Here is a 17,036-nt window from a genome sequence, read left to right as displayed (position 1 = left end):
GCCGGCGCCGCCCCGCGCCGGTGCGCATGCGCGGGGAGGGACAGGGGCCTGGACCGGGACCGGGACCGGGACCGGGACCGGGATCGGGATCGGGATCAGCAGTGTCGGGAATGGCGGGTTCGGGAACAGCGGGGTCGGGACTGGGAAACAGCGGGGTCGGGAATCAGCGGGATCGGGAAAGGCGGGATGCGGGGAACGCGCATGCGGGATCGGGAAAGTCAGGAGCACGGGAGCCAAGAGGGATGCAGGGGAGGAGTGGGAGCGAGGGAGATCGGGAAAAGAGCGGCAGGTGAGGGTCTGGGGCAGGTGTGTGCGTTTGGGTGTGTCTGTGGGAATATTTTCACGCCGTTTTACTGACACAGTTTAATGTTTAATCGTTGGCCATTGGTTTTTAGTGGAAGAAGGTCGGGAATTTAATTGAAAATGTCCAAATGACCGTGTTTTCCAGGTGCCTACAGGTGGAGGTGTGGTCGCACTGACACCTCGAAGGTTTCAGCTTCATCCCCCTGCACCATCCACATCTCAGCAAGGATTTTATCGAGGAGATGCCACACAGACGTAAGTCAGGGCTTTGAGAGGCTTAGCTGAAGATTTTTGATAGGCATGAAAGGCATTCAGGTCTTGGACACAGAGCAGAATAGGTTCGTAATGGTTTATTTTAATACTGGAGTTGAATATACAGTCGCTGATTAAAGGAGGAGCGAGAGCCATAAACCTCTGCACACATCAGTGAGCTGGGCTGGAACATCTGTCCGAGGGTCAGCGGAGTGTTCGTGGAGTGCCTGCTAACACACTTGGGAAGTCTAAGTTGTGGTTTTCAAGGTACTCACAGACTTTTGGCAGTGTTCTTTGTCTATCTCATTAGCCACATTAGTACATTAACACCTAGAATTAGTGTCCCTAGTATATAAATTACTTAAACAGTAGCAGGGTTTACATACTTTTAATTGACTTTTTTTAAAGGTAAAAACATGTTTGGGAACTTTGTGGAAATGCTGAAAAGAATTCTGTCACTCCTTTCTGCTAAGCTGAAGGAGTTGTCAGCATAGGAGACACGGGGCTTTCTTCTTAAAATGTGTCAGTCCCATCAGTACTGAAGTGTCTTAAATATGTCTTGATTTTTGGCAGCATAACATATTCCTACAATAATATTGATTTATAAACTAAATCAATAAAAAAGGTTGTGTGACTCTTCCTTTTTTCTTCCTCTAAAAGATTTGAATAGGGTTTCCCTGTGTCTGCCTATGAGAAAATGTTATTAAAATTAACAAGTTTCATTTTTTAAATGAACTGCAGGGCGCACATTAAGTGTTTGTCCCACAGAGAGAGATTTGAGCCTTTGCCATCAATTATCATTCTCATGTGTTTAGGGTTTGGCTGGCTTGGGCTTGGAAGGCTGAGCATGCCTGTGATCACACCATGTGATCTGTTCCCAAACTTTGTGTTTATCATTACATAATTACATGAATAAACAATCTTTTGCATGCTTCACAAAGAATTTGTAAAATTCATTGAAGAAAGCACAAAGCTCTTTTTTTTTTTTGTTATAAAGATGCAACCACAAAGGCATGAAAATAAATGCTGTCTTTGCTCTTTCTTGTCTGAAATAAGGAAAAAGTTGAGGTTTTCACCACAGCGTGTCCATGGTTGGGCTTGTGGTGCAGCTGCACAAACACTTGTGCCTGTGCAGTGCTGCAGAGGGGGCAAGGCTGCTTCTGTCACAAGCTGAGCAGGGACATCCCCTCAGGACCATGGCACAGAGAAATCCAGGCTCCTGGAATGCTCGGAAATGTTGTCTTTTGAATTATATGGGGGTTTTACTCCAGAGAATGAACCCGCAGAAAACTCAGGCTGACCATGAGGGGCAGGCTCTCAGGTACAGCCAGGAAAAGGAGCTTTCTTTGGAGAGAAAAACTCCAGGGGTGAAAAGGGGAAAGGGACAATTCTTGCTTTCCCAGAAGTGTGATTTGGGGTCGGGTGATGATCCTCGGAGTACGATGAGACTCTGATGCTGCAGGACTGAGTTGGAGCCTCACATTGAAGGAACAGCTCCAAGGAAACTGAGCCTGCCACCCCAGGTCTGCCCAGACCTTTCCTGGCTGGAGCTGATTTCACATCAGCCCATGCCACCGTGTGGCAAAGGACCACGGTGCACAGCTCCTCTCCCAGCTCCGAAACACTTCTTGTAATGTTCTGCTGTCTTTCTGTGTTCCTGGGATTGCTGGGGGACAAGGGGCAGGGTGGGTTTCATCTGCAAGGTTCCTGAGCTTCATCTCAGCAGCTCCTGCGTCGCTTGGAAATCCCATGGATTCAGAGTGGTGCCTTTGGAGCCAGCTTTTCTGAGCATTTCCCGATTCCAGCCAAGCAGGTAACTGAAGAATAACTGTGTGGGGATAATCCATCAAGTGGGGTATGAAACCTTTAACCTTTTGCCTTCATTTTTTCATCCAGATTGTTTGGGGTCCTTTCTTCCCTTGCACGAGCACCAGGTTTGGCAGCCTTCCAGTGCTTTAAGGGAGAGAGGGACTTTTTATCTGGGCAGATAGTGACAGGACAGGGGATAACAGGGATGACTTTAAACTGTCAGAGGCAGACTTAGGCCAGATATAAAGAAGAAATTCTTCCCTGTGAGGGTGGGGAGGCCCTGGCACAGTGTGCCCAGAGCAGCTGTGGCTGTCCCTGGATCCTTGGAAGTGTCCAAGGCCAGGCTGGACAGGGCTTGGACCCACCTGGGACAGTGGAAGGTGTCCTTGCCCATGGCAGGGGTGGAAGTGGATGGGCTTTAAATGTCCCTTCCAACTGAAATCATTCTGAGATTCCATAATTCTGTGATTTGAACACTTTATTCCACTTTTTGTTTCTTGCCACCCCACTCACTCCCAGGGGATAGCAGTGTTCTTTTCTAGCATAAACACAGCCTTTACAGAGATGATTCAGGTTTTCTCTGGGAGCATTTCATTTGCACTGTTTATGCAGGCACATCGTGCATTGTACAATGTCTCTCTTGTTTGCCATGAGCATCAGCGTGGTGGGAAAGCCACAAAAGACTCCGAGGGATAATGAGCAGATGTAAGGAAACAATGCCAGCAGCAGGAGAAAATAGCTAAAGAGGCTGTTCCTGGGGCTGGACACGTCCTCCATGGCATGTGACGATGCTGCTGTGAGTGTGGAGAGGATCCCAAGTGAAAGCACAGGTTTGTGTGCAGAGTCACTGGAAGCGGTGGATCTTCTAGATACTGAGTAATCTGCTGGAACTCTCACCTTTCCTGGGAACAATGAACTATCCCTACTGCCACAGATTTTCTGAGTGATTTAGCCTGGGCAGGATATTGGTGACAGCTCCTGTCCTTTGGCACACAGCAGTGTGAGGATGGAAACCCTCCCTGCCCACTGGCTGTGGTGTCAGAGCAAGACAGGTTCAGCAGGTGCAATCCTGCTTTCTGTAGTGACCATTTCATATCCTTTCATTTGGCTTTGTGTGGATTTGGTTCCCATTTCTCCTAAAAATATGCAAACGTGTCTCTGCCAAGTTACCAGTCTTCTCCTGATTCTGTAGAATTTTCTTGTTCTCACTACTTTTTTTTTTTCCTTGGCCTTTTTTATGGGCCTTTGTATTGAGTTTGCTTTTACTCACCTTTTTGGTCTTTATATGATTCACAGTTGTTAGCTTCAAGACCTTAAAACTGTGCTTTGGCCTTTACAGCTCTGAAAGTTTACTAAGTCGAGTGAGAAGTTGTTCAAAGAGAGATAGTTATCACAAAAGGGTAGATGTTTCCCTAGTTTACCTTCCCACACTTGTCATTAAAGCAATTTTTATAATTAGGAACTAATAATCACCCCATGTTTTACAACATCACAGGTAAAGTAATGGGGAAAGATCTGAGTGTTTTCAGCTTCAAGTGTCTGTACTTCAAAACAAAGATGAAGAAATTTGATGAAGAAATTTCGACGTCTGAAGCCTTGACTAGAGTGAATTCTTTCTCAAATGAGGGAATTGAGGAATTCTGAGACCCTCTTCTCCCTCTTGTGCATGGTGTGTCCTCCTTGCAGAAGGATGTTAACACACGAACATGGCAGGAGAGGAAGGTGTAACTGACTGCATTTATTTCAGAAACCTGCTTTTATCATTCACCTGGGTGTAACTGTTTGGCTTTCTAAAATGAATACTTAAATACTTTGCACTTACAAAGCCTACAATGGTTGAAGGTATATATTGCAAAAGTGGAGTGTTCCGATTTTAAAACTGAATTGTTTTGGCTGTGGGCTCGTCTACCATCCATGGAAATCTGTGCCAGTAAAAACAGATGTGGAAGCTGTCTGTCCAGAGGGTGAACTGAGGAGCCTGCGCAGTCATGCTGGAGCAATGTGGACACTTGTTTCCTTGGGGACACGAGCAGCACAATGTGAAGGACCCGCTTAGTTACAACCAACTGTTCTGGAAGTGACTTCCGAGAGTGATTTTGTTTTTAATAAAAAATTACAGTGCTTTAAAATTGTAATTGCACTTGAGGAAACTGCATTTGATTCAGAGATATTATGGAAGCAATAAAGAGATTTGAAAGAAATCAGCAGTTTTCTGGCAATTATTTACTCAGCTCAACTATTAATATTGGTTTGTTTGCCAGAACATGATCAAAAACATTTGGCAGGCAAGACTTGGTCAGGAAAGTGAGCCAGTAAAATTGAGCTGTCATCTAAGTACATACAGAAAAACTGTTCACTTGGCATGAAAAACAGACTGTTTATAGAAATAATAAACATGCCCTCAAAAATCATGTGCCTTCTCTCTAAAATCACGGAAGGTCACAAGACTTTGACCTTACAGAAGGAGCATAACACTTTATGAGACTCCTGTCAAAGCACATGATAAAAAATAAATACACTGCAATAAAGAAGTGTCAGGCTGATGGCTCAAATGTGCCTTCCTGCCGTATCCCGTCTCCTTCCCGCAGGATGTGGAGTGGCTGCTGCCAGGCCACGACAGCCCATTGGAGGGGAGGGCAAATCCACCCATTCTCCTGACATATCACTCAATGTAATTAACATGTGTTTCATCTCCCAAGTAAACCTTGCAAACAGCGAAACATGTCAGAGTGAAATAGAAGCTATTGAAAAGCGTAATTTGCAAAAGCCCTTCTGGTGATTCAGCTGCTGGATAGAGCCCCAGACGCTGGGTGTCCGTGAGGAATATGCCGATTTGGCCGCAGCTTGGTGGTTTCTCTGAGCCCTGAGGATGGAGGAGTGAGCTCTAGGGAAGGATGGTGGCTGGCTGCAGCTGGAGGAGATGTTCACCCGCTGGCCAGCTCTCCTGAGGGCAGTGGTCTCACCTGTTTGCTCCTCAGGACTTCCAGGTTCACTCTTTATGTGGATTCCTCCTTCTGCCCCCATAAAGCTGTTGGCTTTAATGTTCCAGTGTGAACTCTGGCGCTGGGAGGGAGACACACCACTCATTCTTGCACCCCGGTGAACTGGGGTTATTTAGTGGAAGAAAAGGAGGCTCAGGGGGCCCTCATCACTTTCTGTAACTGCCTGAAAGGAGGTTGTGCTCAGGTGGGTGCCAGCCTCTTCTCCCAGGTTACAAGCAACAGGACAAGGTAAAGCGCCCTCAGGTTGCACTAGGTGAGGTTTAGATTGGGTATTATAAAAAGTTTCTTCACTGGAAGGGAGGTCAGGCTTTAGAACAGGCTGCCCAGGGCCATGGTGGTGCAAGTGTAGAACAGAATGTGTACATGTGGCACTTGGGGATGTGGTTCAGTGGCAGCGCTGGGTGAACCGTTGGTCTCAATGATTTTTTCCAGCTTTAATGGTTCTGTGATTTTTCCCTCCCCTAATTCCTTGCACAGCCATTACCTTTCTACTCCTCCCACTGCCTCTGCTGGGGTTGGCTCCCACTCTGCAGCGCCACAGGGGCAGAGCCAAGGGGCTTTGCAGCTCAGGTGCAGCAGGGGCTGTGCTCACCTGTGGCAGGGGTGGAAGCAGCGTGGGCTGCAGAGCCAGGGAAGCACCAGCCCAGGACTGCCTGGAGCTCCACACTGCCCACAAAGACATTGGTATCTCACTGAGCAAGATAGAAAAAGAAAGTCAAGAAGCTTGAGCTCTGTTTTTTGAGAGCAGTTCAGACTCGTAGTCAGCACTGCTGTGTTTCCTGGAGATTTTACAGACTGACATGATGTCATACAGCCCTTCTCCCTTCTTCCAGCATCCCTGGAGTTCAGAGGGAACAGAAGAGTTTCCCCACTGCCTTCCTCAGTTGCCAGAGTCCTCCTCTCACACACAGCACAAATCTAGCCAGATAAGCTGTATTTTGGAAGTCCCCCAGTAGAGGTTATACATGTGCAGTACATAAAAGATACTTATTTTTATAAAGCCTGAGCTCTCTGCGTGCTGAGCTTGAGTGTGCAAATATTTGGCTTTGGGTCTGTCTGCCTCAGCCCCACAAAACAGCTTAACCCAAAAAAAACAATCTAAAAAAAACTTCATTTGCTTCGAGTTTAGATTCTGTTTAGCTATAACTCACAACCTCAAAACATAAGAATTAAGTTTAATTGTTCATAAATTATACAGCACACAGCACATACTGTTGTAATCTGTGCTGCACATATCTATATGAAGTATTAACACCAATGTTTAAACAATGTTTAAACAAAATACAAAGTCACCACAGGCAGCCTTAAACCTCAGCTGTACCATTTTGCTGAACTATTTTGGCTGTGGACATGATTTTTCACCCCTCTACCCTCATATGGTATTAATTCAATTGTTTTAGATGTTATACATGCATAAGAACTAGAAGGGATTTCCTCAAACAACAAACACTGAAGATAAAAAGGTTGATGTTTATAAGAATGTCAAGCTCCAAGGCTCTTCTATGAGTTGTTAGAGGATTGCTCTCAGTGAAGACTCCGAGCCAGTCACTCAGGAGTCCTCCAGTGAGGGAAGCTGGAGGACTCTACCTTCCACTCCTGCGTCCATGGCTGGGTCCCTCAACAGAGCACTGGCAGCAGGAGTGCTGAAGGGAGAACACAGAAATTTGGATGTGGTTTAAAAGATCCCAAAAGTTCTTGATCACTCTGGTGTTGGGTTTGTGCCTAGGAGCTCTCTGGAAGCAGCTCCAACACAGTGCTCTTGGCGTTCCTGCAGTGGTCTGTGGCTTCCAGGTGCTGGAAGGGACCTTCCTGTCACAGCTGAGCTGCTGTCTGCCACAGCAGGGGGGCGGACAAGAAATCTTTAAAAGACATTGTCTTAACCTTGTTAAAAGAGGGATTTGTACGTCTCTGCTCTTTACTTGCAGCTCTAAGCATGTTCTAGAAGGCCATGCTCTGTCACAGTATGAGGCGGGAGAGCTTTTGGGGTCACTGGGCCGTGCCCATTCCCTGGGAAGCCTGTTCAGTGCCCCAGCACCTTTTCCTGACACCCAAGCTAACCCTACCTGACACAGCTCCAGCCGTCCGCTCAGGTCCTGCCCCTGGTCACAGAGGGAAGCTGTTGGCTGTGCAGATGTCCTGGTGCTGCTGGTTACATACCAAACCTCCAGTCCCCTCCACAGCCTCCATGGAACTCACTCCAGGAGCTCCACACCCCTCCTGTCCCAAGGAGCTCAGCACTGGGCTCAACACTGCAGCTGCAGCAACTCCAGTGTTGGGAAGAGAGGCAAGGCCTGTTGGCAGTGCTCCCCCTCAGTATTCCCTCTTCCTCTTGCCCTCTGCACTCCTGTTCTTCCTATTCTGCAGATCCATTCTGTGGATGTCTTCGTGGCAAGCCGGGGACCTGCTCTCAGCTCGCATCTAACGTGGAAACACTGGATGGGTGCCCACCCATCTCCCTCTGCCCGCGGTCCCACCAACCCCTGGCCGCTGGGACAAGGCTGCTCTGGGAGCTGCGACCCCCGCCTAACACACCCTGAGCCCGGGGCACTGGGAGCAGGGATCCCCCAGGCACCCTGGCCCCACAGCACCGGCAGCGGGGACTCCTCAGCCGCCGGTGCGGCGACACCCGGGGACACCGGGGGACAGCCGGGGCCGCCTGCGCTCCGTCCCGCCGCCGCAAGGGGGCGCTGGCGCCGCGGGACACGGGAATGGGAATGGGAATGGGGGACAGGGAATGGGGACACGGGACAGGGAATGGGGACACGGGACGGGGAATGGGGCATGGGGGACACGGGAATGGGGACACGGGAATGGGGGAATGGGGACACGGGACGGGGAATGGGGACACGGGAATGGGGGAATGGGGCATGGGGGACACGGGAATGGGGACACGGGAATGGGGGAATGGGGACACGGGACAGGGAATGGGGACACGGGACGGGGAATGGGGACACGGGAATGGGGGAATGGGGACACGGGACGGGGAATGGGGCATGGGGGACAGGGAATGGGGACACGGGACAGGGAATGGGGACACGAGAATGGGGGAATGGGGACACGGGACGGGGAATGGGGCATGGGGGACAGGGAATGGGGACACGGGACAGGGAATGGGGACACGGGAATGGGGGAATGGGGACACGGGAATGGGGGAATGGGGACACGGGACGGGGAATGGGGACACGGGACGGGGAATGGGGACACGGGACAGGGAATGGGGCATGGGGGACACGGGAATGGGGACACGGGAATGGGGGAATGGGGACACGGGACAGGGAATGGGGACACGGGACAGGGAATGGGGACACGGGACGGGGAATGGGGCATGGGGGACAGGGAATGGGGACACGGGAATGGGGGAATGGGGACACGGGACAGGGAATGGGGCATGGGGGACAGGGAATGGGGACACGGGACACGAAATGGGGACACGGGAATGGGGACATGGGACAGGGAATGGGGACACGGGACAGGGAATGGGGCATGGGGGACAGGGAATGGGGACACGGGAATGGGGGAATGGGGACACGGGACAGGGAATGGGGCATGGGGGACAGGGAATGGGGACACGGGACAGGGAATGGGGACACGGGACAGGGAATGGGGCATGGGGGACAGGGAATGGGGACACGGGACAGGGAATGGGGACACGGGACAGGGAATGGGAATGGGGGACAGGGAATGGGGACACGGGAATGGGGGAATGGGGACACGGGACAGGGAATGGGGACACGGGACAGGGAATGGGGCATGGGGGACAGGGAATGGGGACACGGGACAGGGAATGGGGACACGGGACGGGGAATGGGGCATGGGGGACAGGGAATGGGGACACGGGACAGGGAATGGGGACACGGGACAGGGAATGGGGCATGGGGGACACGGGAATGGGGACACGGGACAGGGAATGGGGACACGGGACGGGGAATGGGGCATGGGGGACAGGGAATGGGGACACGGGACAGGGAATGGGGCATGGGGGACAGGGAATGGGGACACGGGACAGGGAATGGGGCATGGGGGACAGGGAATGGGGACACGGGACAGGGAATGGGGCATGGGGGACAGGGAATGGGGACACGGGACAGGGAATGGGGCATGGGGGACCCGGGAATGGGGACACGGGGCAGGGAATGGGGCATGGGGGACACGGGAATGGGGACACGGGACAGGGAATGGGGCATGGGGGACCCGGGAATGGGGCATGGGGGACAGGGAATGGGGACACGGGACAGGGAATGGGGCATGGGGGACCCGGGAATGGGGACAAGGGACAGGGAATGGGGACACGGGACAGGGAATGGGGCATGGGGGACCCGGGAATGGGGACACGGGACAGGGAATGGGGCATGGGGGACACGGGAATGGGGACACGGGACAGGGAATGGGGACCCGGGAATGGGGCATGGGGGACCCGGGAATGGGGAATGGGGGAATGGGGCATGGGGTACCCGGGAATGGGGACACGGGACAGGGAATGGGGACACGGGACAGGGAATGGGGCATGGGGGACCCGGGAATGGGGCATGGGGGACCCGGGAATGGGGACACGGGAATGGGGGAATGGGGCATGGGGGACCCGGGAATGGGGACACGGGACAGGAGAATGGGGGACACAGGAATGGGGAATGTGGGATACCAGATATGGGATACGGGAATGGAGGATACAGGATGGGGGATACAGGGTGAGGGAATATAGGATACCAAATATGGGATGTGGAAATGCGGGCTAGGGGATACAGCCTCTGGGACACAGAGGAGAGAATAGGAGATACAGGGGATGGGAATGGGGATATGGGAGAGGGGTGTGGGAATGGGGGATATGGAGTGCAGGATAGGGGGGTGGGATGGGGGTACAGAATACAGGGCACAGGATAGAGTGCAGGATGGGGATGTGGTGTGCCGAGTGTGGGATGAGGGTGCAGGGTGGGGTGTGGGATGTGGGATGCAGGGTGCAGGATCACCCCAGCCCAGGAGAGAGGCTGGGGAGGAGGCTCCAAGCCCAGCAGGATGAGCATGGGCCGTGTTAAATCAGACCATCTGGAGCTCGGCAGATCACTATCAGTGGGTCTCGGAATGTCATGTTAGTGTCCAAAAATTTGCAAGTGTCATAATATATGTACAGAAAGGGAAATTGTTTAAACTTCTTAAGCAGCCGTGGCCATATATGGGTTTGAAATTTAGTTATGAGCACAGTAAATAGAAATTTGTCATATCAGATGTAGGAATTGCATTGTAAGCAAACTCACATCTCATCTCGCCTCAAGTGGATGGCAGATCTCCTTCTGGTGGCTTCAGTGTCAGCAAGGGTTTCTCCCTTAGAATTTAAAATACCTGCTGCAGGGTCAGGTGCCTTAAATCCTTGTGAGGTTCCCTGTCTGTGTGTGGAAGGAAATTAAAAGACCTACTGGACATGGCAGAATCACTGAAAGGAATGGTTTGGAAGAACCCTTCATCACTGAAATATTTTGTATTGATTTGCCTTCAGTGAGAACTATTTGTTGTTACTAGCCTCTTTAACTTAGGGAGTTTAACTACCAGTAGTGGTGCTTGTGAGGGACAGGGAAGACAGCTTTGATACGATTTTAATATGTATGAAACATCTTATTATTTTTAAAATAAAGTGTTTCAATTAGCCCTTATTGTGTTTAATGATTTAAACATCTCCCTCCTGATCTATAAAGCCAAATCATCCAGACCCGATGTAGCACTCGAGAACTGGGAACCAGAAGTGACTGGAGGCAAACCATAAAACTGAAGAGTGTAAGGATTTCATTCTGTTTCTTCCCTTTTAAAAACCAAAGGCCCCAGCCCTGCACAGATGTAGTCATTAACTTAATTTTACGAACCATAAACAGTCCTGTTGCAGTCAGCCACGTGCACAGGGAAGAGCCTCAGCACGCAGCGGGTGTTTACAGCACGAGGCTAACAGGGTGTCAGCAAAGCATCCCTGATTTCCACACAGATGCAGGGCTGGGTTGGATTTCAGTTCACACAGGAGTGATAAGGACACATCATTGTTTTCTGCCTGAAACTGCTTTATGACCTAGAAATGAATGGTGCAGCCAGACGTGCTGTTTCAGGTGAAGTATAGTTAGCTACTGAACCAGTGCACTGAAGTTTAACTTGCTCTTTTGTGTGTGTCCCATCATTTTCAGAATGTGACGCCTGCAGTGTCACCTGCACAGCTCTTGGCCATCGCTCCGGTGGTAGCCAGGTCAGGTTTGGTGTGGGCTGGGGCCTTGGTGCTGGGCACTGACCACAGCCCCAGGCCACAGCACCACTTGTCCACAGCAGGTCTGAGCAGAGAAGGACGGAGGTACAGCTGTCCACAAGGGGAGGTGTCACTGCACTCATCTCTTACTGGGACCCTGGTTTTAGGGGCAGCCACCGCCTTCCTGGCCAGGCTGGGGAAGGAGCTCTGAAACTACAGATCTGTTCATGGCCAGGAATCAGTTCACAGAGAATAGGCTGTCCCAAAAATACTGCCTGGCCTGAAATCTAATCACGTGTGTGGCAGGTTACTGGTTTGTATTTCCACGCATTGCATCTCTTGTCCATGAACTAACTAAAAGTAAAAGCAAATAAATAAAAAATTAAAATCCTTTCAGAGAGCGTGACTGATTGTTCGTGCCGGTTTGGGGCCCTGCACAATAAAAGGACTCAGGGAAGTGTCACAGTTGGGTACCTGTGTGACACTCAGGTGTGTGGTACCTGATGGCAGCGGTGGGGACAGATGTGGCGCATGTGGGGAGCTTCTCATTCTGCTGGCTACTCTAATGGATATGAATTAAATGTATTCAGACAATAGTAGTTTCAGGGATGGTTTCCTTATGCTTGGACAGAAATAGAGAACACCCAGCTTGTGAAGAGTTCCTGGGGTATGTGTAGGAGGGAGGAGGATGGAAGATGGACCTCGAGGGGCAGGGAAATAAAAGGGCTGCAGCCCTCACTCAAACCAAACTGCATCCTCTGAGCGTGACTCTCAAAGATAATTCCATAGTCTGACTTTCTGACAAGGCCAGGTGTTCGCAGAAAATAATTTTTAGAGGAATACGTGTTTAACAGCCGCTGATGAAGCTTTACCCAGCCATTAAACATAACTTATTACTCAAGGCTGAGCTAGTCCCTCAACCCGAACACTCCTTCCCAGTAAGCCCGTGATGTCACGTTTTCCACTCTCTTCGTAGCACTTTGTGGATTTCCTGAATATTAAGTGCTGTGAGGAGGGAGCGGGAGGGAGGCGGCTGTGCCTGACTCCCCTCCTCGGGCCCCCGTGGGAAGGGCAGGGGCTGCCAGGGCGATGCTCCCGCGGGGCACCAGGGTCCCCGCACTGTACGGCAAGGCGGGCGGGCAAAGCCCCGCAGCCCGGGCGGGCAGCGCTGCCCCCGGCGCTGGGGCGCGATGGGAGACACGGGGACATTTTATTAGAGTTTTAGAAAAGGTGAGCTTGGGAAAACAAAGAATTGGTTGCGTTTAAAAGTCATTGAGAGCTTTGATACAATTAAAAAAAAAAAAAATCCTAACAAAACAACGCCAGTTTTCAATTACTCTAAGCAGCGCTGCGGAGCAGCGCCGCGGCTCCCCGGTCCCCGTCAGCAGATCGGGGTGTGACCGGCACCGGGGCCCCCCGCTCCCGGGAGAGCCGTGGCTTCGCTGCGAGAGCCCTGCTCGCCGCGGGCCCCGGGCGCCGCGGGAGCGCGGTCGGAGGGGTCCGTGCGCTCCGGCGCGGGACCCCTGCGCTGCCCTTGGTATCCACAATATTTTCCCGGCTGGGATATTTCCTGAGGGATCCAGGAGGCGAGGAGTTCGAGTTTTACTGTTTTCCGCGTTACGGTGGTGGGAGTCGGGAGAACTGCGGGGATTCAGCAAAACTCTTCTTCTCGTCAAATCGGGGATGAATCAGCGGAGCAAAAGTATTCCCACCCCAGGGAAGATTTTAAATCATTGGGTGAACTTGCTTGCTTTTTCGCAGCAAAATTTTCACGGTTGGAACTGTCATCCTTTTCTGAGTTACTCAGCCGAAATAGAGACATCAAAATATCTGAAGCGTGAAAGTAAGCGAGAGGAGCCTTTAAAAAACACGTTCTGCTTTTATGCAAAATGAAGATCAGAAGAGCCTCGTCATGTGATAGATGCGTCGATAGTTTCTGAAACCAGTTAGGAACATTTGTATAAAAAATTATTTTTAAAAAAGCTAACTAGAAGTAATCTGTTTCTAGCAGTCATATAAAGTACCTGGTGCAAGAAAAAAAATTTAACATAACAACCCAACCCTAAACAAAACAAATAAACAAACAAAAACCAAAATATCAACAAAACAAGAATTCTAGAAATCCCCTCGGTAAATGAAGAGCAATTTTATAAATAAAGGTGATTCCATTCTGGTTGCTGGGAGGAGAAAAATTTGGAGTCTGCAGCTTGTTCATGTGGTTGGTCCCTAAAACCCCACGCATTTTGCTGAGCTACCACTCTAAGATGCTGCTTTTTATAAAAGTGGTTGCATGAATCTACCGTCCAAATCACTGTGAAATAAAAGTACGGGTTTATGTGTTCTGTAAGAGTACAGGAAATTAGACTATTTTCAGACACTACTGCACTAAAAGTAATAGTAGTAGTAGTAGTAGTAGTAATAATCATCATCATCATCATCATCATCATCATAACTGATGTCCTTTTCACTACAGGATTTGTTTTTCAACGATTTTAAATTCCTGACTGTGAGTGCGGCCAGATGGTGAAGTTCACCCTCTCTTTCTTCAGTGCAGCATCGAAATCTTTCAATAGGAGCTTTTTCAAAAATGCTATTTTTTATTTTATTTTTTCGGTGACCTCGGGGGCTGTAGGCCTGATCGCGGGGAGGATGTCGGATCCGCCGACCGACCATGCCTGCCCGGCTGCAGCTGCTCTCCTGAGCAGCCTCGAGGCAGATGGATCCCAAGGATTATAAAAACTTAAATTATCAAAGTTGATGCCGTATGATAGGAAATTATATCTGTATTATATCTGGGTCTGTACCGCTCTGATACTAACTTGCTCCGGGGTGGGGATCGAAGTATTATTATTTACAGTTATTCTTGAGCTTTGATTTATTTTAAAGAAAGAAAAAGCTCAAGGGAGGCGTGGGTAATTTCTTTTACGTGCATTATTTGTTTATGAGCGCGCTAGTCTCAGGGATGAGGTTGTTAAAACAATCCGATGTGGATTTGCCTGCTCGCTTGAATGTGTCCAAAATTCTGCTCACTTTACTCATAATTATTCTCCTCGTTTCATGGTAGTAGCTCCGATGGCCTCTTTGGCCTCGGCCGCAGGAAATCTGCACCTTGGCATGGGAACACCTTGTGATCTCAACAGAGCAGATGGACAAGGGACGGGCAGAAGGATGGGCCCGTCAGGAAACGGTGAGGGTTTGGGGTTGGGATTTCTGATTTTTTTGGGAGGCCCCGGAGCGCAGGTGTGCGCAGGGACACGGCTACCCCGAGATTCCCGGGAGGAATTCGGGAAGGTGGGGGAGGGATGGAGGTGCCCAGTCCTGGGGCCGCGCAGCATCTCGGTGGGCTCCTGTCACCGCTGCTCCTCCCCGGGAGGCGAGCGCCGGTCCCGGGCACAGCCCCGCTCTGTCGCGTGTCACGAACTCGTTGGCGGTGCACACACCAAGAATAAATGACAATAATGTCTGAATAAATGACAACCCACTAACAGCAGGGAGCACCCGGGCAGCTAACGGGGGTTTAGCCCGTTAGCGTTTCACAGAGCGAGTGGCGTAATTTTAAATTGAAGAAACGTGGAGAAACCAGAACAAATCCGCGCGGAACTGCTCCGTACAAGTCGCAGTTACCATATGGAACAGGTTATGTGGGCAGGCAGTGAAGTACAGAGCATAAATTAATTCGTTGCTGTCGCATGCAGGGATGAGTAGTACAGAGAAACGGCAGCAGGACTCAAATAGCGCTGACAGGAGCAGCAGGGCGGCCTCGTGTTCTCCACAGGTCCCTGAGCGCCTCCGCCTGCCCCTACCTCAATATTTAATTCAAGTTCCAGGGCCGGGAGCCCGATGGGCCGGGGGTTCCTGCAGCGGCATCTGCCACCGGATGCGGAGCCCCCGGGGCTGTTCGCTGGCTCTGTGGGGGCCGTGGCTGCGGGCCGGACGGGGACCCACGCGTGGGGCCGGACGGGGTCCCACGAGAAGCGCTGGATCCCGCACGGCTCGGGGGAGCCCGGGGCCGCGGGAGGGTGGTCTGACACTCGAGCCCCGACGGCAGCCGAGCGCTGGGACTCGTCCCCCGTGTGCTGCGCTCACGGGCGGCACTCGGGGGTGACTCCCGTGGCCATAGCATCTTGCTTAGGGCTTCCGAAACGGAGCCGGGCGAGATCCTGGGCTGCTCCGTTCTCCCATGAGCATCTCCCGCAGCAGTCGGGAAAACGGGCAGAACCCTCTTTTTTTGGTCCAAAATCGTAAAAATGAGGCTGAGCTTCCCTTGCCGGAGGGATGAGCCCCGCTCCCGTCCTTCTGCGTGGGCCGGCCGGGCTGAGCCCGTGGGTGCCTCCCTGCGAACACTGCCCAGGCACGGTTACGCGTGGGCAGCTCCGGCCGCGGGCAAAGGCCGAGCGCAGCCAAACCTGTCCCGCGCCGTGGGACCCCCGGCCGGGCTGCTGGGACTTCACCGAAACGATCCCCCTGTAATCCATTAGTACCGACATTTTCGGGAAGGATTTGGGCGTTCGGGCTCCCGCAGACGAATCTGGCTCGAAGCAAGTCAGTAACGAGCAGGGCCGGGTCGTGGGTCTCTGCTGTCGTGCGTGACACAGGCTAAAGGGAATAGAATGGATCACGTTGTACCGAGCAAAATGTCCGAGTAAATGATCTAAAAGTCATGGGAAACGCTCCGCTTCGTGCTGGGTTTTGTTCCCTGACCAGCATCTTTTAGATGTTTGCACCTCTTTGACCGAGACCAGGAGGGAGCCTGGAGCTGAGGCCATCGGGCCTGGGCCCCTCCAGGGGCAGCCCCGGCCGTCAGCGCGGCCTCTGCCTGCCCTCGGGCTGCCTGGGCTCCGTCGGCCACCGCACCGGGGCTTGCCCTGAGGGCTCCGAGCCGCCTGTGCTGCCGGGCAGGGACGTGCGGGCCGGGCCGAGAGGAGGGGCCCCCCGAGGCTCCATGGGCTCCGTGTCTGCCTCCATCGGCCGCGGCGCCCCAGACCCGCGGTTACACCCTCGGGGGAAGGGGATGGGGAGGGGGACGAGGGCTGGGACGGGAATGGGAAAGGGACGGAAGATAGGTGTGGGGACGGGAACGGGGATGGCGATGGATATGGCGACGGGGACGGGGATGGGGCTGGAGCCGGGGACAGGGACGGTCATAAGGATTAGGCTGGGACCGGGGCCGGGGCCAGGGCCGGGGCCGGGGCCAGGGCCGGGGCCGGGGCTTCGAAGGGGCCAGCGGTTGTTTGGGTGTCTGCTCTCCCGCAGCGAGCAGAACGGGTAATTTGCTTTATATGGCGGGGGATCAAATGCTGGGCTGTAACCCCCGCTGCAGGTACTCGCCCGCCCTGGCCCCTTCCTTCCTCCGCAGCCCCTCCCGCGCCCTCCCCCGCCGCGCTGACGGCCCCGCCGGGGCCGGCCGTATAATAGGCCGCCGCTGCGGTCCCGGGGCGGAGAGAGAGACGCTGCCC

General features: G+C 52.2%; 1 long non-coding RNA gene across 1 annotated transcript; it reads left to right on the top strand.

Annotated features, from left to right (window-relative positions):
* Positions 1-2,322: 2,322 nt before the first annotated feature.
* Positions 2,323-4,565, top strand: LOC137480434 (uncharacterized). The gene is made up of 2 exons (XR_011002901.1): positions 2,323-2,368; positions 2,977-4,565. It is a non-coding gene; the product is annotated as an uncharacterized lncRNA (long non-coding RNA).
* Positions 4,566-17,036: the final 12,471 nt, after the last annotated feature.

This window comes from Anomalospiza imberbis, chromosome 11 (assembly GCF_031753505.1).
Source record: "Anomalospiza imberbis isolate Cuckoo-Finch-1a 21T00152 chromosome 11, ASM3175350v1, whole genome shotgun sequence".
NCBI lineage: Eukaryota > Metazoa > Chordata > Aves > Passeriformes > Viduidae > Anomalospiza > Anomalospiza imberbis.
This window is presented reverse-complemented; position numbering and strand designations above follow the sequence as displayed.